Source organism: Bombus vancouverensis, chromosome 3 (assembly GCF_051014615.1).
Source record: "Bombus vancouverensis nearcticus chromosome 3, iyBomVanc1_principal, whole genome shotgun sequence".
Classification (NCBI taxonomy): domain Eukaryota; kingdom Metazoa; phylum Arthropoda; class Insecta; order Hymenoptera; family Apidae; genus Bombus; species Bombus vancouverensis.
In genome coordinates this window covers 15,821,389-15,848,343 of record NC_134913.1, presented here as the reverse complement: position 1 = coordinate 15,848,343, position 26,955 = coordinate 15,821,389, and the positions used below count along the sequence as shown (strand labels likewise).

Here is a 26,955-nt window from a genome sequence, read left to right as displayed (position 1 = left end):
TTTCTCGGGAGGCTAACTTTCAGACACCTGAACTTTCAGAAGTCGAGATCCAACCACCCTAAATCGCGATATACAATCGTAAACATCTAGCGATCGAGTTGGCAATAATCGTCTTAATTCCTCCAAACAGCGGCAAAAATCAACGTCTCCTCTTCTTTTTATCGGCTCGAACGGCGCCACATGGTTTATGTTTTATGAATGAGTTACACCTACGCGTCATTACGATGCACGCGAGCTAAATATACCTGGATCACAGGCTGTAACCAACGATGCAACCAGGCCCTACCCTGCTATTGTACATTGTGCGCATCGTGTGGGCATCCTGTGCGAGAACTAGCCCACACGAGGCCGTCTTAACGATCCTTAAGCTGCTTTACGGCGCACGTGTACGCGTGTAGCCGCGAAAACGAGCGGCGACAATACTTTCGCTCATGGGACGACTCCTTGCTTGGTCCCACATGCGCTCGTACCGAGAACGTGTAACCTTTTCATCGCTTCTGTTAGATCCTGTTCCTGTTATTTATTTCTCGATCGTTCTCCGGAACGAAGAGAGCGCGAGCGATTTCTGGCGTGGACCGATTCGCGAAAAATGATAGAATATCTGACAGGCGAGAAGATCAGGGGAATTCTTTATAAAATTTAGATAAGCATTAAAACTAAACGTAAATGAAACGAAACTTCTCTTTTGTAACTGAAGGGCCTGTCATAATGAGCAGTTTCCGATAGTTTTGAGTAAAACGAAAATTAAGTTACAATTAAACAAATTATTTCTTCGAGCACATTATAAATTCGTAGTAATAAACTTTCGCACTTTTGAATATGAAACATACACCTTTCATTTTCTTCGAATAAATAGCTGGAATTTAAATATCGGAGCTGCCATTTCGTAAACGCGAACTCTTAAATTGACATCTCTAATGAATCATGTAAATCTATGACGATAGTGTATAGTATCTAATTGCATTAGAAGGCTAATTTTGCCGCGGTTGATCCTTCGTACAACGAAGAAATAAATAAATATGAAACCCGCGACAGTCCGTATAGGGACAATCCACTGATAAGAAAAAAAAAAGAAAGATAAGCGTATTCGTCTTTCTATTTTTACTTCTGCCGATTTGTTATGTCCCTGATTCTTAGAATAACGTTACAAATCCACGATTCCAGGTAGTCGGGCTATTCAACCCGTACGATTTCAGGCAGCTTAAAAATTGATATAAATTCCTGTCAAGCAGTTAGAAATCTCGCGGTGGAGAGTCGGATCTACTATTCTGCTCGAATCTGTACGGCAGACGCGTGCCGTTCGCGGAAAGGAGCCGCGCACGACATTACGAATTCGACGAGCGTCACGCCGAAATTGCAATAATTCTTTCGTCTCACGTATCGTCAGTTGTATGGAAGACGCGCACAGACACGCTTGCTAACTTACTCCAAAAAGCTCTAACGAGCTTCGACGTTTGTTGAGGGTTGCCACGCTGCGGGAACCAGATCTAATGCTCGTGTCTGATTCGAGAGTAGCACCGGCATTTTACTGCGCCCCCCTTTGCCCTCAGGACATACCAGAAGAGGAAGGATCCTCCCTTCTGCATCACCGAGTAAACGAACTCGTCGTCATTCGGGGAAAGAACGTGTCACTCTTTAATTGCCGATTGATGACACACCCCGTTCTGATTCATGTCTGAATGGCTGGAACTCGGCGATCGTCAACAAGCCGGCTAATTGACGGATACACTTATTTTAATTGCTTATCTGTCATTTTAATTATTCATTAGTATCATTCAATGTTTGTAATGATATAAAGATTTTACTTGTATCCACTTTAAATAAGGACATCCAAGCTTTATTCAGCTTTTAATTTCCTTCACTTTCATTGAAGTAAATTGACATATACGAGATTGCTTGTCAGACTGAAGAAAGTTGCAACGTCTAATAAATTTTGAAATACAATTGGGTATTAACTAGGGGACAATGGAACGTGCTGTTAATTTGCTAGAATTCTTCATTGAATCTTTCCAAGAGATTTGACATTATTGCTCACTATTGCAGATGCTTTCGTCAAGATCTAAGCGCGGAGTAATGCTATTCTACAAGGACATTTTCTTACCCTAAAGAGGGAGGCAAGGGTCCCCTCTTCTGCTTCGCTACGTAAACGAAGGGCGTACTGTGACGTGAAACGAACGTTATATTCTCATCACGTGACACGTCACGACTCTCTTAAAGTACGTGCCTCCGCTTTTCCAGCGATATAAAATGCCCTCAAAGAACAACCGCAGAAGCACAAAGTGAAAACTACGTTGGCAGTACTGTAAAAGTTGAAGTTGAATCGTACATAAAATGCAATATTTTACGAAAATCTCTACATCGTTCGTTGCATATACAAAGGTTATAGCACAGTTCGTTGAGCATTGATATGGCCATGTCACTAATATTCTTTTTGCAATTTGATTATATTTTTGACGTTGAACTTTGTATTCGCGAAACAAAAATACTAATTCTATTCTCCGGGAAACTTCACCGATATATTATCATTGTTATAATTTGACGAATAATCCGTTTACGAAGATCGAATTTCAAAGATTACGAGACGATTCAGTGACTAACTAAAACTGGCTTCAACGGGAAATTCGATCGCGTTGCCATTCCTCGTTCAACGAAAACTAACCCTCTACTCTTCCAGTTGCACGGTAACAAAGTGCGAACAACATTGAAAAAAGGAAAGAAAAAAGAAAACGAAAGGATGAACAATCGGGACAACGAATGAGATACGATAGCCCAAAGGGACATCCGATATCGATACGAAATTTATAGTCCGGAAGCGGTGCATACCAGTGACGTACGAGTATTTATTTCATCAGGACATCCTCTGGCGCGCATATTTCTCGATTATTTTTTCGAGCTCGTTGCCTCGCTTCTATAGACGTGGAACGTATCACGGATAATACACAAGGATTACGGATATTTGTATGTTCTGGCTGACAACGTTGGGTCGAACACAGAAAGAAAAACATTACGCGTTACACACATCAAATAAAAGTAAAACGGCTTTACTTTCCTATTTTTGGCATGGATTCTAGCGAAACATTGTGAACATTGGAAAATATTGGAACGAGGTAGACTATCAGTAAATGGAATCTGAAGGGTTGTATCCACGTATGTTATTCGATTGTAAAGTTAGTGATTTTCATATATTTGCTAGTGTTGTTAAAAGAATTTATCGACGGTAATTTGTTTTCAATTTCTTCGTGGAAAGCGTGGCATTTAAAAATCGGAGGAACTAGAAATGCGAACCACGTGGTGAATTACATTAGCTATTAACCACGAGTTTATTCTATCGCGTCGACCTATCTTAACCTTTAGAATCCTTTTCTTCCTGAGCGGAGAAATTTTAACGTGCATTGTATTCGAAGAAACCTCGAACTTTTTAAGAGCAAGCTTATAATATAAATAATAAGAAACGAAATTCACGAAAATATTTATTACCGTTCGAAAATGAAAAATTGGAAGAGGAAGAAGATGAAATTCCATAAATAGAAAAGAAGAATAAGAGGAACGAAGCACGCAGAAAGAGGGTGGATACCCTGGTGGCAAAGCAATTTTCCTGGGGCTGCAAATTGGCAATTGGACGATAAATGATTTAGGTCGCGTAAGCACGTACCTACATGTAACTCGGCTGAACTCGACGGGAGCGAACCTACCCCAAGGCAAAGCGCATATCTCTGCCTGTTCAACTATCTTACCGACAAAATAGATCTTTAATTCAATCGTTGGTTCTCGCTGACTCATGGTTCTTTATACTTGTAGATATAAATTCCTAAAGGCGTCTATGTAGCTGACACACGACATTACAGTCTCGATAAATATCACTACTAGCAATCGTGACATTTATTTCCTACAGTAAGAAAAAGTAAAACGTTTCGATTTCGATGATTTTATACGATACTTTGTATAATAACATTTTATAATATTTTAATATATATATCGTGACGTAATGTAATAAAACGTTCTGATAGTACAGCAGCAAATATTTATGTTGATCAATGAAATTCAATAATTTCGAATAATTGATAGATTAATCGAAAATTTGATACTCGTTCGTCCTCATCGTTGGATTCAGTATAGACCAAAAGTCAGTAGGAGGCATTGAACCTGTTATCTTACAATTATTACCTACATATATCTACCTTGTACATAGTACAAAGCGCAATGCGTACTTTCCCAACACGCGTTAAATTACACTGCTGTAAGTAAGTGCAGCGATTAAACAGATACACAAGCGAGCATATTGTTTGGTGTAATCGACCGGAAGAGGCAGATATTCCAACGATTCTATACCCTACAAATTCTGCTTTTCCTCTTCTACTACCGGTAATTTACGTTTCGATGATCTGGCATTCGACCAACATCCAATGCACGCGTTTTTTCCTTTATTTCTTTTTATCCCACCCTCTTCAGTCACGCCTTTCTGAACGTGTACAGCGTACAGTGTACAACGAAACACCTGTGTACTTTGCCGTGTAATCCCATCATCGATCACTACAGCGTGATCACGTATTGTTTTCACAAACCTGTGAAATAAACGCGATACATCTATCATTTCTGTCTGATTTTCGAAACAAAATTTTACATCAAATAGATGATCATCAGAACTGATAAAAAAGAAAGCATCTTTTTCAGAAACGAAGAAGAGTATCGATGAATATTAGAAAAATTAAAACTATAACTACAAATTTAACTAAAAATTATCCAAATTAACGAAAATTGTTATATCATTATCACTATTATTGTCATTATCGTAACGGATATCAGTATACTAAAAAGCTAACTGTGGCTGCTTTTAACTTTCTGTCTACTACAAAGTATAATATAAAGCACTTGGTATTATAGAGTTTGTATTATCACCCCGCGTTCCTTTGTAGCCAGAATTACGCTGTGATTTCCTCGATGTGTTTCGCACATATTCCGCTAATTACTTTAAAGCAGAGCAGGGTCGTGACGGTTAATAAACAAAGTCAATTTCTCCTTTGATCACAGGAACGATCCGGCTGTGAAACTTTCCGGTAATGAAAACAACTTCATCCTCGTTCGTCGGCCCAGAGAGGAACAAAGAGCAATTCCCTTGCAATATATATAAGGAAGAGAAATGCAGTCCTCCTTCGTACCGAAAGATGCTGGTAGCCAGTGGCATCCCTTAAAGTAAACACCGTGAGAGAGCAAATCGAGACGTGAAACTTAGGATTCTGGGGGTGATCAAAGCACCTTCACACCCCCGGGCAACGTATTCGATAATCTCACCAACCGCTCCTCTTTTTGAGAATCTTTAAATTTCCTTTGTCGAAAAATTGCCAATGATGTAGAGGAAATTAAAATTAAAAATTGAGAAAATAAGAACAACTCGATTTCGATCGAATCAAATCGCTTCATATTTTTAAGAAACTACACTTTTACCCTGGTTCGTAGTACACGGTGCATTTTTATCACCTGGAGTAAAATGCAGGATATAACTGTGAATAAATTTATTTCGAATAACGTGAATAACGAGTCGTTGATTGTGAAAAAAGACGATTATTTAGCAAATTTGACTGGAGCTTTACCCGCTAAATATTTCAAATCGAAGTGCAATCACGGTGCAGAGAGGAACTCGTAAATCGCAGAGGCCGAACGTCCCATCACTTTTATCAATTCCAGGCCGAAAATGACGAGAACAAAGTACCATCGTATAAATTGCCCGCGGCACAAGTGAAATGAAGTAAAACTCGATAGCGTCGTACCGCAAATTTGCAGCTTGGTTGCCGAAATTAGCTCGATGAGGGACGTGAAAATCGGTTCTTGCTCGAATCTGCCTCGAGGGATGAAACGCGAAAGAGAACAGGAAACGGACTGGCCAACGGATAGAGATAGAGCGATACGGAGGAAGAGAGGGTACGAATAACCAATGAGCAACAGCCAGCAGAAAGATGGAGGGCCAGTGGAAAACAAAAAAAAAAAAAGAAAGAAAAAAAAGGAAAAAGGAAATGAATAGAATGGGGGAAACGAGACGAATAACGCGCGGAATCGAAATCGAGGAGGTAACACGGAAAATGTCACGCATAAATACGGATAACTAAGCGCGCAGCCAGAGAGGCAAAAGGAACAAATAGAATAACAGAAGAGAGAAGCGATTCGCGTTAAATGTATTCGAGTTCGCAATTCGTGCGCGACTGACGGCAAGCTTTGGCGAGATTGCTTTCGTTTTTCAATTAATTCGTAACGCGACCCACAGCAAACGGGATCTCGCGCATCAACCTCTAGCCCGGCGAAGAGACAAACGACGACGTGTGCTCTTGACAGCTCATTTCCAATTCCAGAATTCGGGTAACCGCGTCAATTATAGCTTTCGGTTTTCCAAATACTTTTATAACTTTTTCCATAAGGTATAGATACGCATAGATTTACTTATCCGGAAAATTAGCAACGATGAAATACAAGTAATCCAGAAGATACGCGATAGAAGTGATCTAGATAGTATATACAGTATGTTAAAACCAATCAAATAATTCCATACATGTGAAGCAAAGATATTGATTTATCGAATATGGATGAGACCTATTCACATCGTACGTACATGGTGTATCAATCTTTTGGTCTTTAATTTTATGAAATCGTACAGCCTGTTCATTCTTCTCGTTCGTATTAACATCGCGTCTTCTCGAGAACGTTTCGATGGAATTTTGGAAAATTCAATACCTGCTGCGTAGTTTTGCCCCGATTCTGCCACTGATAGAAGTGTTCAACATTCAGGGACCACCCAGGTGCGAAGCTGAATCCCTCTGTTGGGATCTGGGATGATGTAGTAGTTGCCGCGGCGATCGCTTGTTGGTATAGCGGTTCGGGTAGCTCGGTGTAAAGGCCTCGTCTACCAAACCACCCACCAAAGATGCACTTGTCGTCCACTTGACCTACATCTTGTCGCGATTGCATCAACTCCTTTTCTAACGTGTAAAGCGACTCGAATTCTAAAAACGACATTCCTGGCTCGTTTCCACCACCCGTGGAAGAGACACGAAGGCCGAGAACCATCTCGTCTTGTAGAAAATCTTCCTCAAACACAGATATGTATCTTCTAGGTGAACGTTTCGGAGAAGCTTTCGGACAATACGGTTGCACCTGCGACGTTTGCTGTCGCTCCTCCTGCTGCAAATATCTTTTAGGCGACTTTTTACTGGATTCCACGCTTTGAACACTACGACGTGGGGATGTCGACGACACGGAAGACTTGGCGGGACTGGACGATGGAGAATCCGTGGCGGATTCTTGCGACTTCTTCGACGAATTTCCAGTTAAAGGCGATATCAGAGATTTCGGCGAAGTCAATTTGCAAATTTTACTCCTCGCGCCGTTATTGTTCCTAGGTAATATCACGGATGGCTTGAGTCCTGATGCACCGGACATCGTGACCACATTGCAACGTGGCAAAAATCGTTTCGAACCACTGAAAATTTCCCGATAAATCATCGATACTTTGTGCTTGCTTTTTCGAACGTTCCATTCGTCTTTTTCCCTGCTGTCGTTCTAATTCTTCACTCACACAATTTTTTATCTCTTGCTATCTCACGTATACGCGTGTCATGATTATTCTATGAAAGTGTAAAAATAATATTGCACACATATAAAGGTCGATAAATTATATTTATAAAAATTTCATCGATGATGTTCTCAAAGAGAATCAATTATCAGTTTCATGTATATAAATGGACATACTTCGCGAAAAGGAGAAGAGAGAACTATACAATGACCTAGGAAAACGTTTCTTTGCACGAAGGAGGAGTAACGAAGGAACGAAATCGCGAACCGTCTTTTGGAAATTATATCGTACGATCCTCCAAGTGTATAGAACGAGCACCCTTAGAAGGATCCTCGGCAGGACTGACGGTGTTTCAAAGCGTCCGATGCGCCACAGGACGACGTAACCGTGGCGCGCTTGTGCGCGGGCGCACATCGCGTCATCGAATCTACAACAATGTTCGCACGGCGAAGCGCGACCAAATGAGAAGCGGCGAGAAGCCGCAATTATTTCACTTACGGCACTGCCACGAAATTTCCAACCAGTAACTTTACAAAGTTACTTGACACCTTTCTACCGAATTTTCACGCACGTGCCAGGTAATAGCTGACTACGAATTCCTTTGAACAACGTGGGAATACGATAGCCTCATCGATTCCCTATACGTTGTATGACGTAGAAGTTACATATCCGTGTGTTTATTCTCTTTTAATTTTGCTTCAATTTTGCTTTGCTATACAGGGTGGTTGGTAACTGGTGGTACAAGCGGAAAGCGGGTGATTCTACGCGAAAAAAGAAGTCGAAAACATAGAATAAAAATTTTTCGTTCGAGGCTTTGTTTTCGAGAAAATCGACTTTGAACTTTCGCTCGGTACGCGTGCGGCACGTTATAACGGATCTCACTGTAGATCGTTGTCTCGATGGAAAAATTAAAAAAAAATTTTTATTCTATATTTTCGACTTCTTTTTTGGCGTAGAATCTCCCCTTTCGGCTTGTACCACCAGTTAACAACCACCCTGTATATTTGACGAATATCAAAAAGTAATACGTACGTACAGAATTTAATAGTTCGCCTTGAGAAACGAAAAAAAACATTCAGCTTATAATAGTTCAAAAAATTGGTTTATTAAAATCAAACTAACTAAAATAAATGGTTCTAAAGAAACCTACTCTTTTATGTTCGTATTAATTCAAAACTTCGTTTCAATGCAAAAAGAAAAAGTGTTACCCGATGATATTAGCAAACATTGCGTAAAAACAAAGCTCTTCCCATTCATATTTTCTTATCTCTAAACTGCAAAGATAATTTAAATATTTACCATGTATTACAAATTCTAGCGTTGGAAATCGTTTTCCTCTGTATGCTCTTTCTTTTTATCATATAAGAAGCACCGCAACGATGTCCCTCTATTATACCGAGTTGTTAAAGGAATCGAAAGATCGACGACATACTTGTAAGAAAGCACCATTCTAAAACGTCTAGGTACATACTTATTTTTCGCGGTTCCTGTTGGCGAGAGGAAAAACCGCGATAAGGAGACCGACAAAAGCTTCAAGGGTCAATATCGAAAGGTGGTTTCCCCGATCTCCGATCGTCGCGTCGGTGCTATTTTCGAGAGGGGTTCGAGCAAGAAAAATCACAAGCGAGGCGTGTGTACACGGGGGTGAATATTATAAAAGCACTCGAGAAAAAAGAGAAGGCTGTTGGTCTCCTGGTGATGACTGTGGAATCGGCGTCGGTATGGAAAAGGTACATGAAAACGTTCCACCCTCGAAGAAGTCCCCCTTCGTACGACAACGTGACGAGTGTCGGTACAGTGCAAGCAAACCGTAACCCTGACTGGATCTACATATTGATAGCGAATGCTCAGCGCACCAGAAGATTTTGGATGCATGATAAGTAACCCATGACCATCTAACCAGATTTCCTAGTTACGCGAGTAGGGTTAACTGTACGACCCGATACGATTTATAGACAGAGATAATGTTGTTATTTCAATACGAATTAGAAAAATAAAGATATTTTCACGCAATAAAGTATTAGTTTATTAATCATTGATATATTACTTTATTAAACTATAAGTTTGTTAATTAGTTTTTTTTAAATATTAGGTTATTAATAATATTAATTTGAACTTTATGGCTTTATGGTTTTATCAAAGGTCCACTCTATTTTTTATTCAAACACTTTGTTATGAAATTTTTTATTAAAATGGGTATTGTTAGAAGAAACTTTACAGGACTAACGACGAATAGTAGCGAGGAAAAAGTATTATAAAAATTTCATGATAACAAAAATGTTTATAATATAGCAAGTTTCTTTTATCAGTAAACAAAAAAAATCGATACCTTCGCATCTGTATAGGCACACATGGTGGCGAAGGGGTGATTAAAGAGAGCCCTCGAAATAATTAATAAAGCCACACCAAGCTTATGCTTGTCTGCTTCCCGATTTCTAGTTTCCCATTCAATGGCCTTCCCGGCGACTTACTTTCTCGTTTCCACGAATTCAATATAATAACGCAGACCAACGACCCTGTGGCTTAGCCCTTTGGATCAGGGGCTCCCAATTATTTCGATTAGAAAGCACTGCCTACACAGTCGAAGAAACATGGAAATTATCGAGAAGCCGATGACAACCGCTACCAACTTCCGACTACGCAAAGGGTGGCTTACGGAAAACGTTATTGCCATGTCACTGGCTTCGGGATTATTACGAATCACTTTTTCCACATGAAAGTGAATCCCTCTGTACACAAAGACCCCTCATATACGATCCTCATTCGCTTTCGTTCGATCGAAACTTTCATCGATAGAAGCATCGATTATTTAACTGGTTTTTATACGTTATACTTAATGAACCCATTAGATCAATCCAGTGAACTACTTGTCTAGTAATACTCGTTCTACAACTTGTTGAACGCATAATATACGCGGTATTATATCTTTATCGTTTCAATTGCAATTTCGTTGCCAAATCATTTTATTTAAACTGAATCTTTGTTGTACTGGTTCAAACTAGAATGATACCTTATATGTATAACATGACGATAAACACGATAAAAAGCAGTTAACGGTAACATTATTATTAAGAACTATGGAAATACAAAAGATAACTTAATATTTGAACATATAAATATAAAAGTAATTAAAAAATGTTAAATAAAAATGTTTCGTTCAAAACGTTACTTTCGATAAAGATGTAGATATATGTGAAATGCGCGCGCAGCCGATGGCGTTCTATTTAGTAGATACATAATTATAACAGACTTTTGTTTCAAGCTGAAAATTAAAAATAGCTCGGAATTTAATTGATGATATTCAAATTCCGAATAAATATTTCATATAAATCAATAAATCTCTTTAGTACAGATATCTTTAGCATCGATGAAGTTAGAAATTTGTTGCATAAATAGATAGAAACGTTAAAGGTTAGGATGCATAAAACAAGATTACGTCAATGTAATACATACATTTCTTATCGTTAGTAGCGAAGAAAACGAGAATAATTTAATAACTCTTGATGATTAATTTAAACGATAAAGCATTGCACAAGCTGGTACAACATTCGTGACAAGTTTGAAAGTGTACGAATAAAAAGATGTATTCCCTTATACAGAAAGCTCTCGTGACTAGTTGATCTTACCTGTCTCTGCTCCGGCACACGAAGGTTTAGTTATAATCGTCCCGAGGGCTCAACAAATACGAAACAGGAAATAAAAGAAGGAGATTCGCCTACAGAGTCGATATCACTCGAAAGAAAAAGAATGCCGTGGCACATTTGGACGGTGCACGAATAACCGCGTTATATCTCCCGTACGTGGTTTCGCGACTGAGGGTGGTGAACCACGCGGAATAAATGGTCGATGAGCTCGGTTCACCTAAGAAGGATATTCGAATTCCTTACGAGCAGGACAAACGTCTTAGGAGGGAATTGCTTCCTTCCATACTCGACGAAAACCAATCTCTATCGACTACTGACGCCGTATCGAGGATCTATTCGATTTTGAAGATATTAATTTCGCGGGAAACCATACGTGATTCGAATTCAATATGCTTAGGTAAGCTCATATTCGACTTATTTTCTTCTCATAACTGAAACGTTATTGAAAATGTGCAAGGGTTTGATAAAATATAATTAATTTAGCACACCGTTTAAGCAATCTCAAACAAATTTATTTATTTTTTGTTTTATCGAATATATCTTAGACCGATAGTGTGTAACGTATACGTATTTACGAAGTGTGAAGTGTCGCCATCCCTCGGTAAGAAATAACAACACTAATAGCCTTTCTCTTTAATGGGAAGCTTGAACGGTATGTCGGATCTCGTGAAGGGTCTAGCAGAAAGAAACAGGAATGCAAGGTTAACGCTAGCGAGGAACCATCCTCATGAATGAGAAGCACGCACGCTTTACACGCATATGATCGCGCCGCGCCGTAGCTTGTGGAGAAACGCATCGTCGAAAGAGGGTGAACGTAATTCCTTTGCACCACGTGGTTGCACACCCACGGGACTTGCTTCGCCCCTGGAACGTGACTCATAAGATTTATAGCTGTCTCCGTAAGTATTACTAGACCTTCCGATTTTTCGTGACGTACAATTGGCTAAACGTTCGTAGATCTTCATTTCGTGGAATATATTGTTACGATTGTATAACTATACATGTAGGTATAGTGACTCATAGAAGCGTTTGACTATTTTTAACGGGGAACTTTTAACGAACATGCTATTTGTGTTATATAAAACTTTCAGAAACCTTATAATAACATCGCGAATGTTATATTGACAATGTTTTGAAACAAATTCCAAGATGTATATTACGTAAATATGGAAATTGCAAGGTATCTACTGCAAACATACATCTCATAAAGGTTAGAATTTACTCAGTTTCTAATTACAATTAATGAACGACAATAACGATACTTGATATGTAAATTGTAGAAAAGAAAAAGTTTACCCGAGCTTGTCGTGTCTCGCAAGGGCAGTTTCGCAATTTTTCCAATTGCTCCTCAATCAAGTAAAACGCTGTATATTTCTGACTCTCCGGGGACAACGGTGAATCTGGAGATCCGAATCCGGAACTTTTGCTGCCACTGCTCTTGATCGAAGTTGCTGATATATCCTTTACGTTAGTCGATGTATCCTTTAACGGCGATAAAGGCGACAGAGGGGAACCTATGCCCGAACTTTCCGAACTAGAATTTACAAGACCTCGTCCATTCGAAATCTGTTTCTTCGGTCTTGCTTTTGGAATCAAACTTTTTGTCTTGATCGTATCTAACTTCCGCTTCGCTCCGGAAACCTTCATAACTTTCGATACCTTTGATTTCCATTCGAAAGATTCTCGATATAACTTCAAATCAAAATCCTTCTTTGTATTAACTTTCGAACTTTCGTTCGACAACTCTTGGCCTGAATCCTCTATGTCATTTGTTACGGTTAATTCAAATAATGAATTAATAGAATCTTCCATTCTGATACTTTTAATTTTATTGGCATTGTTTTCTTGAGTTTCCACGTGCTTTCTTATTTTGCTAATAAATTCCGTACTTTCTTTTTTCGTTGTGTCATTCGAATTCTCTAAAAGTGAATTATACGAACATGATAATGTTTCTTCGATCCAGTTGCAAGGTAAATTTCGTTCCTCGCTGAAAGATTTTATATTAGATGGCAAATCCTGAAATTTTTCAGCATCTTCGTTCTTTCTACGCGTATCTCCCTCGCAAGGGGTTGCGCAAGAACGAGGGTGCTCTAAACCGTTTCCATTATCTTTAATGGCGGTATCTTCCATTTCGTTTGATCTGCGCTTGCTTGAAAAGAATTCGGATACGACGTTCTCATATCCTAGCAATCGGCTATCGAACGATTTTAGAAGCCTTAGGCCGTAACCACCAATACAATCTTTTACTTCGTAATATTCTACATTTTCAAAGCAATTGCTCGAGATCGGAACCGATGTATTCAAGGACGTGGGCCTCCTTTTTACAGTACCGGTTTCATGACTGGGAGAATCCCAATCCACGTGGAAAGTTCTTCTCTTTGACGACATGTTAATATCTTTTTCCATATTTGATTATCACTAACGTATTACTTTATTTTATGTCTGTATCGAATCGGAAGTTCTGATGACGCTTAGGTAATTTTATGTTCAATGAGAAACTGTGTAAAAATAAATAACATAACGTTTGAATAGCCATTATAACTTTCTCAAAGTTATCGCACCTTCGAAACAAAATTAAACGAAAGGAAAAATATGTAGCCGGTAATTAGGGAATAATTTAATCACATTAATTACTTGATATCCGTATCAAAACGGAAATTCTGCTGACACTTTCCCATCTTTATTCTTATCAAGCACGGTAATCACAGTTACTACGAAAGATATCCCGAAACACCGTCATATTTATAATCAAGTAAATTACTTTTCACTTTTATTCCATTCGACGTTTCACTTAATTACAAAGCAGATTTAGTCCATCACTAACTTCGACTTCTTAATTCCCTTTGAAAAAGAGAACTCACAGTATCGATCACATACAGATATCCAATCACTTTAATTCGCTTTGCTTCACACTCTAGAAACTCTATATACCGAAGCAGTAAGAGCGCGAGTAATCGAAAGAAAAAGGCGAAAGAACGTAAAAACTCGTCTACCAGAGGCGTTGAAAGGAATCACGAAGTTCGACTCGGCCGTCAATGAAACAGATAAGCGTATTTTTGGGTTCTTGCACTCAGACAATAGATGCACTTGCCGAGGGTGCCTCGGGCAAACTGAAACCACCCCTAGGCACACAACCACCCTCCAGCGTTAGATCGGGCGCTAGGAGTATAAGTGGGTGCACATGGAAAAGTCCATGGGACCCTAGGCGCCTAGTCCAGCCCCCTATCATAGCTTTGGGGCTAAAAACTAATTACATTCGGCTACGGGGTTGGTGCATGATCGTACCATATTGCAACGAGCAACACTCGTTCTTACCAATACGTTGTTATGAATTCCACAAGACACGTCCGTCTACCGCTATACAAACCCTTTCGTTCAAACATGTGTTGAGAGAAACGGTTACTGTTATATCTAGGCGGTGCGCAATGGAATAGAAACAATTTTATTTGACAGAGCATAATGGAGATTCTAATCAACGAGAACAAAAACTGATGAAAAAGAGATGTGTGAATTTCGTTATGACGTTCGTGAAAATCAAACGTAAAGAATGAGTATATACGTATAGATATACACAATTAGATGTACGCAATAAATATTTATATTTTACCTTTCCTTTTGTGTGTTTAATTAATGAGATTTTGTTCCAATCAAAGTATGTCAAAATGTAAATATATTAAAACGCAAGGGAAGATCAAATAAGAAATTTCAGTATTCGAATGCGGTTTTAAAAGTATGTTATCGCTAGTTGAGTCAGTGATAATAGATACTTCTGCTTATCCGACGGGTTCCATCTTATTGTTTTCGTAGCGTAATGCGCGCTGCTCATGAATATCATTTGGATAAAATCTCATCGGTCTATCCGACAGCCGTAACAGGGTCTTGAAACCCCATACCACGAACCAGTCACCACAAGACACATCCCCTAACTCTTCATCTGGACCGTAAAAATAGGAGACCGATACGGACACGTTTTGTAAATTGCATTGGTGCATTTTTAACTATATGTATAAACGCGTAATATCTTAAAATGTTTTAACGTTAGTTTTATGAACAATTGTTTTCTTCTAATTTCGTAAAATGTTGTTTGTCGTATGATTAACGATTTCAAATTATATTTCTCTTTATTTAAAGCCTAGATGATATAGTAGTATATATGTAATTATTATCGGTCAAAGCATAAGTTTAATGAAAAATATTGGAAATTCGGTATGCGCGCTTAAGCGTTGAAAATGAAGGGTTCATGCTACGCAGGATTGCGTGGGATATATTTTGACGTCGATTTTGCGAGGGATCGCGGTAGCATAATGGACCTTCAGCGCCAACATCGTGGTCTCCTCCATCAAACTACGTCCATTGCCATTCCCCGATCACGGGGACAGAAACATCATAAAATGTAATCCACAAATATGAGAAACCATAGTATATCTCGAATAGATTCATGAAACAAACAGTAGCTCGTTATCATTTTTTTTTTTTTTTTTTAATATGACGAAAGGAATATGTTCTTTCTAATTAAACAGAAATTTAACAAGATGGTTTAATCTCCATAATGTCAGAACAGTAATTTTTAATTGAAAACGTGACTCATACTGAGGAAGCTAGTCATACTCCAAGAATGAATCAAACCTCCCCACTGAAACAAAGTCCTCCTGGCCTCGAGTTTTCAGGAAATAAACGATCCGTGCCAAATAGGTCTTAAATCATTACTTTTGAGAATAAGCCAACCCTTCTTCGTCTAGACATGGATTCGTTTCTTTCCCTCTAAGGTTGAATGCGTTAACTTAATTTTCCAGCTCTATCCACGAAACAAATTACTCTTAGCTGTTATACAATCACATAATATAATATAAGTACATATAATCATTTTGTATAACCATCTGTTTTATTATTCGTCTTATTTTTTTTATCATTGTTATTCCTTTTAAAATATTTTATTGTTACCCGATCGATTCAAGAAACGTTCAATCCATTTGGAGAAGATCATGCGTTTAAGGGTTAAAGAATTAAACGCCGCTGAGAAATTTATCATTAAAATTGCTTAATACTTTCATCAACGCTGTCGCGATGAAGATAATCCCCGAGGTTCGCACGCAAAAGAGAGCTAGTCGAACAACAAAAAATCTCGATCCACTTGCGGGTTGACCACAAGCTCGTGTATTAACGAATGGGATTTCGCGGGTCGGAGCTTACAACTTATAATCCCGACACATCCCGTTATAGGTTACCCGCCTGGCTCGTCCGAAGATTAAGCTTGCACCCCCGTGTGTTGCACACAGGAATAAGCATCCCCCGTGATACTCTGCATCGCTTGCCAATTCCCTCCCCTTCTCATCCCCTTGAATCAGCTTAAGCTGTGCACGCGTGCATGCATCATTTAGCCTCATGCTTTGCTCGCGTAAACGCATCGAATATTATACAATTCCAACTACAATATTGCCGTGATCGAACGAGTAAATTGAATCTGGGAGGCAAACGAGCCTTAATAGGAGACGTGCCTTCCAGGCTGCACCCTTTGTACGTGATTAGAATGATACATCACGATCGGAATAATTAGGCTGACGTGTTTAAGACCGTAGATCTCCGGTACCAGATTGTTGCACAAGAAACTTTGTTCCTTCAAAGTTCATTGATCGATGATAATAATAAAATCTTGGGTAATTTAGTTATGAAGTTTGTAATAGCGACAAACGAATATTATTAACGTGTTTCGATTTAACGAAGCAAACATGGTGGTTACATTTTTGTGAAATTGATTTACTTTTGTTTATTGTAAAACTGCGAACTTTTACACGATTATGGGAAATTCGACGATGCAAAAATGTACACGATGCTCATGATATCCAAAAGTATATAAGATATCCCAATCAAAGAACTCGTTACGATATTTAACAGATGAAACAAATCTCTGTTTAGTTATCTTGTTAAAAATATAAATTCGGGTAAATATTCGCAGTCTATTTTTATTATGGACCATGTAATTTCAAAATATGATCATTCCATGTGAAACACGTTTATCGACGACGGTCAAAAGCTCGATGGATAAGCTACGCTCGTGCAGAAGAGAGTTAAGTTTCCGACGTAGTTTACCGACGTATCTCGAGAGATGGAGCTTTCGAAGCACTAAACACGAGCGGAAGATCGCGCTTGCGAGGCAAGGTCGGACCGAGCTTACGCGCGCTCTGCTCCCACTATGGATTTGCCATTAATTCGAAGCACCGAGAAACTTTTGTCCCGCACGCGCGCACCCTCCACGTTCAAACTACCTGCGGGTTTCCCAAAAAAGGAGCACGTCATAGAATACCATCTGGCAGAAAGCAATTTTGTCATAACTATCGTTCTTTCTCTATCCATATAGAAATGTAGGTCGAATATAATATGCATACTGCAAAGGAAGTACGATGGTGACTCAGACACGTGACGTTGTCAAGCTAGAAATCTATGACGCAACGTTCACATAAACTCGATTAATTATCAGATAAATCGTATTAACGAATAAGTAACAGATTTTAACGATAATCTACCATATTAAAATACGATGAAATAATAGTTAACAGATGAAGATAAGACTGGACGAGTTTCTAAAAAATACATTACAAGGATCGGTTGAAAGGAGCTGTTAGCGCCTAAGCCTAGTGCCAAAGTGAAATCACATCTGAATTCTCGGTCACGTACTCGAGAGAGGAATAAAAAAAAAGAGGGAAAAAGAGGAAACGGTCCTGTTCTATGAAACGGCAGAAAACGATGCGCCCCCTCGCGATACAGCGTTTTCACGTCGACGAAACGGCACGAAGCGAGGGGGCGGATTTTCCCACGTGGCTGTTAGATCATGCGCGTCCCGTTCCAGGGAAAGTTTAGTCCGTGAGCCGCGTTTATTGCGGCCGAGTATTACCTTGACTCCTGGAGATAGGGGAATGGAGAACGGCACGCCGAGCAGGAGGGCATTACCAGCGGATCGACGCTGGAAAAGCGAAAGTTGACTTTAAACTTTCAAGGGGATCGTTCCGCGTGTCGCCAGCTTTTGCTTTTTCTCTCGTTTCGCTTATTCAACAGGACGTTTCGTTTCACTTTCCGCTCCCTGTGACGGAGGAAACCGCATTAGCAGTCGCGGATCCGGTGTTGACGAATTCCGTCCCGTTTGATATCACGAACCTAGACATACCGTTTGATTTACGGTTGAATCGCCGGACGAATTAAAACGAAATTAACCGTGACAAGATTAATCGTCCTGTAGCGCTTTTTTTCTCGCTTTAGCATCGGAAGCCGTCAACGAAGCTCTGGTCGATGTTGGATAATGTATTTTGAAAAAGAATTTCAACATATTTTAGTTTATACAATAAACTTTAATGTTTGAACGACAACAAATTCATAGAATAATAATTTTATTGTCAACGTTCCGGCATGGTAAGATCGGTGAAAGAATATTATCGGCCTAAATGCGCGCACTCATTTCCTCCGACGAGCATTTCAAAGGAACAACCGTGCGTTTCAACGTCTCGCAGAAAGACTAATTGTTTGAACAAGATTGCGCTCACGCACGTGTACGTCGATGCCGTCGTCAGAAACCGCCGAGAATTAATTGATCTTGATCCCTGATCCTGTAGCGTGTTTATCTGCCACTAATATTCAATTTTTCATTTCGTGTTCTCCAATGGTCATTAACACGCGAACAAGTGGGTAAACGAAACTCGAGTATCGAAGACTCGTTATAACATGGGAAAGGACAGTATCGTTCGGTTTTATGGCTGGCCACTATCTTTCCTTTGCCTTTCATACCCCTCTCGACTCTCTACCCTTACGTTACATAGTATCACGCATGCCTTCACTAGCTCTCCCTTCGCCTTCCAGCAAAACTTTCGAGAATTTACACGCAGACCGCTTTTTGCTCGTTACTTTCTGTTGCACAAAGCGATACGATAATTCATGCGTATGTGTAACCGTTGATAACGACAACCTGGCTTTTTATTAATTCCCTACGTTCTCTCATTTTTTGCCCCTCTTGTTTCATCTCGAACGATGACAAAATGAAACGATATTACTACCGTTGTAGATAATTATTTTCATTGCCAATATTTTCTACTTACTAGTATAGACAATGGGTGATTTATCGTTGCACGTCTGACTATAGATTAACTTATACTACTTGTTCTCCTTGTTCGACCATCGTAACGAGCGTCCATACGATATTGTCGATATACAATCTCATCGGTAATTCGATAAATGTGATTTTTAGATTACAACAACTTATTGTACAATACTGAGAAGCGCCGGTTCTATAAGCGTGAAATAGAATACGAAACACTTACAGTAAATTTTCCCAATCGAGACTCAAAGCGCTGTTCTCCCTTTACGAATATATCGCTATACATGGGTTCGCCATTATCTTTGCTATTACTTTTAATTGAAAATTATGAACAGGTCGTACGTAAAGTACACAAGTACACTGAACATCGACAGTACATAACAACTACATAACACTTCGCTCGTTCCGCCTCATTTACGAGACAGATTTTATAATCGTTTGCCTAAATGTACATTACGACGTAAAATATTAGAATTACAATTATTCAGGACGCTAGTTTTCCTTTGTATCGTGCAACAATTTTCGTCAAATTGTCGTCGCATCATTTCTATTTACGATGCAATATAACATCACTGCGGTAAATTTCAGGATCACGACAAAGGTTAATATATCGCGGCAGAAATTATCTACGATGATTTACTAACGGCCCCCTAAGAGCTAGAAATATGCGGTTCTCCAATACATTCTTAGCAAAATAATGTCACGCTGGGGTGAGTAGCACGTGGAATCTTTCTTTTTTCTTGCTTTGGCCCGCGATATTTCCCGAGGTACCCCAAAGAAGCGGTATTAGGGCTTAGAATTTGAAACAGCCTGAGCCAACCAGCCAACGAGCCCTGGGGTTGGAACGTTACAGCTGCTGTCACATAAATATCCTGGAAACACCCCCCCCCCTGCCCCGAATTCTAGAAGCACGGGTGGTCCCACCCCCTCCCCCTCCCCCGCAGTCCTCGCGTAAAGTTGCAGAAACTCCACTGGTATTGATTCTCAATTCTTACGACAACGAAAGTGAGAACAGAAAAGAGTGGAAGAAATCGAGGAGGAAAGTGCGAGCGAAAGAGGGCTTAGGTTGGAGAACTTTCGAGGTTCCATATATCAACAACGCTTTCTTACAACTTCGCAATCAAAAGAAATCACGTTGTACCGATAGACATACGTTTAACGAGAAGTTACAAGAATCTGTCGAAAGAGATTGGAGGGTTGATGTTCGATCTACTTCGAAGTTTATCCTAATTCCGAGTAATATTCATAATATTATCATGTTAAGGGGCCGACGTTAGTTTTAATATGATTAAAGTTGTAGTTTGGTAGCGTGGGGATGCATAATAATGTGCCGCGCGCCAGGGTAAAGGGGTAAAGAAGACTCGATAGCGCGATAAGTTTAGAACTTCGTAACCTTGACTAAGTCGAGAGGGGGGTAATGGAACGATCAAATTCGGAAGATTCGAAGGTTTCATGGGTAAAGTTTACTTAGTAATTCCATTGCGAGTTAAAATTCACTGAATCTGTTATTCAGCTGTTCGAGCGAAGCGAGACGATATTTTTTATTCGCAACAACTAATTATTCATAATCGATGCGTTTCTCCTCGCTTTATAAACGATTGTCGTTTATCTTCGAGCGTTGGAGAATTACTTAGGTATATTAAATTTTCACACGCATAATTATACGTATAAATTAAGTTATACGCACGGAAAGATTTTCGTGCACGATATTTGATCGTTATTTAACTACTAGTTCGATGTGAGTTCAATTTCCTTCTTATGCTTTGGCCCCTAGAGGAGGTAATACGATAACGAGTGATATTAGGGACACGAAAAGCCTTTGATCGAAATTTCAAGGACGTACACATTAATGGTAATAGTGTCATTACGTGTCCTACAGTCAGTGTCTAGTTTCACGTAAATACGTCGTACAATTCTACACGTAAGTACTTATCACTAATTGCACGATGATTTATGAGATATTTAAGAAGGGAATAATTAGTGAAATACCCGGGGTGCATATGTAAACATGTCTCCCTAGTGTTGATATGGCAATTAATATCGACTTTTGATTTACGACCGCCTTTATTCACCTATCGCGATACCGGAATTTCCTTATATATCTCTCGTTCCTACGAGCCTGATATTCAAATTACCAGAGGAAATGTGCTAGTTTCGTGACAACTATTTCTCGTTGTAAATCGGCACTTTAAACGAAACTGCCATCGAAATACATTTAATAAAAAAAAAAAAAAACATTTAAGATAAGAAAATTTTCTTAGCTCAGGAACTGTTTGTTTTTTATTGAAAAAGATAGTAAGATCGCGTGTCACTAAAACGACACGAGTAGAATGATCCTGAAATTATCTACAGGGTGGTTGGTAACTGGTGGTACAAGCGGAAAGGGGGTGATTCTACGCGAAAAAAGAAGTCGAAAATATAGAATAAAAATTTTAAAAAATTTTTTTTTTAATTTTTCCATCGAGACAACGATCTACAGTGAAAATTCAAAGTCGATTTTCTCGAAAACAAAGCCTCAAACGAAAAATTTTTATTCTATATTTTCGACTTCTTTTTTCGCGTAGAATCACCCCCTTTCCGCTTGTACCACCAGTTATCAACCACCCTGTATATTAGCAGGACTTGCGATAAAGATCTAAAAGCAATACGTTGATGGTTGAACTCATAATGCTTTTCTCTCTTTCCATGTCAAACTTCTGATTAAAAACAGACAGATAGAACTTTCGACGAATGAGCCGATATATGTATTAAGTTCGAAAAATATCCTTCTCTTACACACACGTCGTTTACAACGACGTATTTTTATACAAACATGAAACCTAATCTGCCGAACGTTGTGATCTTTATTTTGATAGAACCAAATGGATCGTACGTAATTCGATAAAATAATATAAAACGAGAAATATTGTGCGTCCATTATTTCCTTATAAAACGAAAGAAACTTTTCGGACGAAACATATGTATAAAAATTTAAGAAAATGAAGGTTAGAAGACGAGGAAAGGATATTGCGTATTTATGATACGCCGAAAGAAACGTAAAGAAAGGCAAATGTGGAAAGAAATCTGCAGAAGAGAGAAAGAATAGCTCACGGCACGTAAGGTCTGCCCTTAATCGCGATGCGTGACAGGGGTTCTACCAAACAACCCCGGTAATATTAATCTTCGATTAAAGGCTTATCGTGGCACGTGGGCATGGGCGCGGAAAATTCGGCAACGCGAAAAACTTGGGGAGCACCTTATCTCGCCACTCCTCAACTTCCCTACTTTTGTGTACACGATTTAAAAAATAACCTCAAACCTTCGTTCAGATGGTTCTATAAATCGCATTTCTTCAAAAATCGTTTTCATAGATTACAGAACATGTCTTATATTTATTCAGCCAGACGAGAATTTAACGCCAGAACTACTAGCCTCGACATGACCAATTTATGATTTTTCATAACGATATCATAGATTTACAACGGCGCAGTTTCGGGATTTTCAACGACTTTTTCTAAAATATTAAACGTGTTAGTTATTATTGTATTGTACATAGTATATGGGTAAAAGCTTGCCTCGAGTGTATTATTTTGTAGTTGATTCAAAGTCTTATACGTTTAATCGTCGATAATTCTAGCGCTAAGTGTTTAATTTCCATAATCAGCGGTTAAAATTCGACGACAAATGTTCACGCACGTTGACTAAGATATTCATAAATTCCATAATCGGAAGACCTATCATCTACGAGGTTAAATATATCTTCGTAGATCCTCTGGAAGCAGCTCCAACTTAATCCATAGCCCGCTAGTTAATAATTTTGGTAACAGGACTGCAGACTCTGTCTCGACGGTTATTAAGTGTTGCGTTGAACGAAAACTGGAAGCCGAAAATGAAACTTTACTTCTAGAGAATTCTCGTATTCGAGGAGAGCGTCTCGTCGTGGAACGATCCGCGCGTCCACAGGAATAAAACTCGACTCTAATCGAAGCGAAACGAACAGTCGTATGAAATTGTCTCATGACGATATCTCGAGTCGTATTCGCGATATCGATGCTACAACGATAACCACCCTCCTGTTCTGTGTGTGCTCAATATGTTGCGAGAAACTCGCATCGGGGGCAGAGTGCCTGAGAGAAGCATTCACGGAGATATCGAGGCAATTCCGGAACGATGGTTAGGTCGATCCTCGAATGGCTAATCGATGCCTGACCGTGCAAATACGCTCGAAGGGCATTCACACGAGGCAAGGTACGCATCCCCAAGTCGGCTTTTCACCCCACGTTCCTCTCCCTTATGCAATAATTTTTACGTTGACACTCGCGAGATCTTACGGTGCGTTTCTCCATTCTCCATTCTCCATTAAGCGTATATTCCTCCTATCCTCTAAGACTATGGAACTGGCAATATTCGCGTACGATAGATAGTCTGACGATAGTCTACTGACATTTCGCATGTAGGTACGGAACGAATACTTGACAGACTTGAACGAAGGGACACCTCTTGCAAGAAAGACGGGCTTTGTTGAAATATATTTTGATGATATTTTTCGTGATCGGTAACAGTTTGTAAGTTACAACGGTGAATATCCGAGTATTTTTATAGATTCTTTCCTTTTCAACTAGGACTTAACTTTCAATAAATAAAGATTACAGTATAGATAAGTATAATTTGCCTGATTTCCCGATTTTGATGTTATTTAGTGGTTGAGAGGGTGTACTTTAATACAACGTAGCTAAAAAAGGGAGCGATTCATTTGATCCAGAGATATGAGCAATATCTGACAAATCTATAAAGTTGTGCGAACGCTTTTAAGAAATCGATATTTCTGACGTAAATATTTTCCAAGAGAACTTCGCGTGTTAATTTTCAAAAAATAATTGAATCGTCTACGAGTCAATTAAGTTCGCAAAACCTTCGTATAGAACGAAACAGAAACAGACGAGAAAGCATGTCGATTTAATACAGCCCAGCATACTAAAATATACAGATAACCCTTCGAAAGGCAGCGATCACTTTTGCCAACCGTTTCTATGTCGCAAGAGGAGACAGAGCTTCGTCGTACGCATCTACGTATTTTTCGGTAAATTTAGCAAAAGAAATAATCGACCGAGGCAGCGAAAATTCGACAGGGATTTTGGGAAAGCCGCAGCGTGGAATCTTCATCCAGGCAGAAGTTTTCGCGGTAAAGGCACGTTGTATGACGCATGGCAAGATTCTGCGCGCGTAAGCCAATTTAGCGCTTTCTCACCCTCCGAGTGTTGCCGGATCTTGCAGCAGAGAATGCCCTCTCTTCGGCGTGTTGCGAGAGGTAGGCGTTGTATCTTTAATTATCTACGCAACGGAGGGACGGAGGTGGTCCCGAGGGATTCAGCCAGCTACCAAGAGGGTTGCAAAATGGTATCATCTCGTCCTCATGGCCGGGGCGTGGCTCACTCGACACCCAAAATCTCTTCGTCTTCGTCTGTGTAGCTTACCACTCGTCCGAGAGGAGTAGGGAACGAAACCACCGCTGGAAAACCTCGACCATTTAGCGGCAGCTTTGCTGAGACCAGTTAGCCACACGCTTTTGTCTCCCGGAAAAGAACATCCGCTGAGACCATAATTTCGTTTCACTTTCGCATCTATCGTCGGTACGATGGACCTATGGTTGGTATGGTAGATGGACCTATCGTTAAGATCACCGGAAGAGTGACGTACGGTGATTAAGAAAAGTATTTGCTCGTCATCGTGTTTATCGTAGTATTTACATACTAATTAATCAGATCCGAGTATATTAAATTGCGTATCGTTTAGTAGTACTTTCACACATTTGCAAAAATTTCATACTACGAAAATGAAACGTGGATCCTGATGAAAAAACCGTTTTATTGGAAAATACGTGTAAATACTTTCTGTAGCCGCTGTATCTAAAAAATTGTCAATTTTGAGGGCCGACTGAAAGCGTTCTTTTGATTTATTCTCGCGTCGATGTCGAATGTACGAATCGTATCGTCGGTTTACCAGAGAAGTGATACGTTCAAAGGTTCATTGATTTTTCAAACTCCGTAAAAATTAATTTACGTTTCTTCTTTACTGTTTTACCAACCCATAGACTATAATAACGCGAAGGTATTCTTACGAATCGTTATTTGATATCTTTAACGAATAACTTTGCGGATATAAATTAAGGTAAACTGGGTTTAGCTTCTTTTCCATGGCAGAAATCAGTTACGCGTATTGAGAGCGTACAAGCAGCGAACGAGTTGGCACACAGCTGAGAGCAAACATTCCCTGCTTGCTCGTACTTCCCATACACCGTTTTGTACTCTCAACAACCTGTTTCTTTCGACGCTCTAAATATTCTTTCGTTTACAAGCATACGTCCGGTACGTTAAGTAACGTTAACGATGCAAATGAACGACACACATATTTCCAGTTCTTCGAGTTTCCATCGTGCTTTTGATAATACGTTGCATTTTATTCCTGCGTTTCGCGAATGTTTCAATGAACCACGACGAAGCTCACCACGCTCTCGCGAAACGCGATTGATACTCAAAGAAGCACAGATACAATTCGTCCAACGAACATCGTGAAAATTTCGAATCTAAAGATGCGAGTCAATTGTTCAAAGTTCAGAGGCCAACTTCTAATTTTAATGGAATATTTATCGAAAGATCGATAATCGCTTTGAATGGCGCGATAGAACAGCGTCACGGAAGCGCGGCAATTTTAGCATTTTGTCATCCGCACGAGGTCTGCTTGAGTCGTGTAAAGGCCCTCGACACCGACTGACGTCGAACGCAGAAGGTGGAAAAAAGAGCAGCGAGGACGGCCAACGGCTCGCCGACGACGAACGAGAGTGAAGTTCGGTCATTCGCGCGGAAAATTATCCGTGGTACGAAGAGGGGACGACAAGGTCGCGATCGCGTACAGACAGCTCGACGCAACCGCGCCTAGGTGGATATTAATTAAGACAGTCATTAGGAAAAAGCGACGAGTCGGCAGTGCATTCATGTGGAAAATTATGCTTGGTACCTCCATGCCATTGCGGAGAATTCCCGCGTTCTCTCCTTTTTTTCTTCCTTCTCTTTCACTCTCTCTTTCTCTCTCTCTCTCTCTCTCTCTCTCTCTCTTTGCCGTGTACACCGTTGGAAAGCGATAAAAGTCTTCGTAACATATTGCACGTATAAACAGTCGTATAGCGTGTAAAATAAAAGAAAATGGCACTATGCGGGCTTAATTGTAAATCTATGAAGGTTTAACATATAATAATCGGCAACTTTTGCGCGCAATTTATATCTTACCATGCATCTCTGTTTGTTATCAATTTAAAGGGTTGTATGTGTATTGGTGATTATTATTCATCCGATTAGTCGGTTTACAAGTTTATTTAATAGACAAATATGTGCAGTATATTGTACGATATAATATTCGCTCGCAATTCTATCACTAATCCTAATTTTAATAACAATGGATGCGTTATCACGATGAAGAATTTCAATTATATAAATGTTGGTTTGCTGTGAGTAGCAGCAGAAAGACAGAGTTTTTCCGTAAGTCTGGAGAATTAAAATAAAGGGCGCACGGTATTAACCGTTTAGACTGGAGATTAACGTTAAGAAAGGGATGGGAACGTAGTTAACGGCCAGACATTATCGCATAAGAATATCCCTCTGTTAATTGCGTTACAGCTGTAGGAAAGAAGAAACTTAATT

General features: G+C 39.5%; 1 protein-coding gene across 1 annotated transcript in view; it reads right to left on the bottom strand.

Annotated features, from left to right (window-relative positions):
- Positions 1-26,955, bottom strand: part of sick (sickie) — a 192,917-nt gene that overhangs the window by 154,892 nt on the left and 11,070 nt on the right. The gene's annotated exons all lie outside the window — the stretch shown is intronic.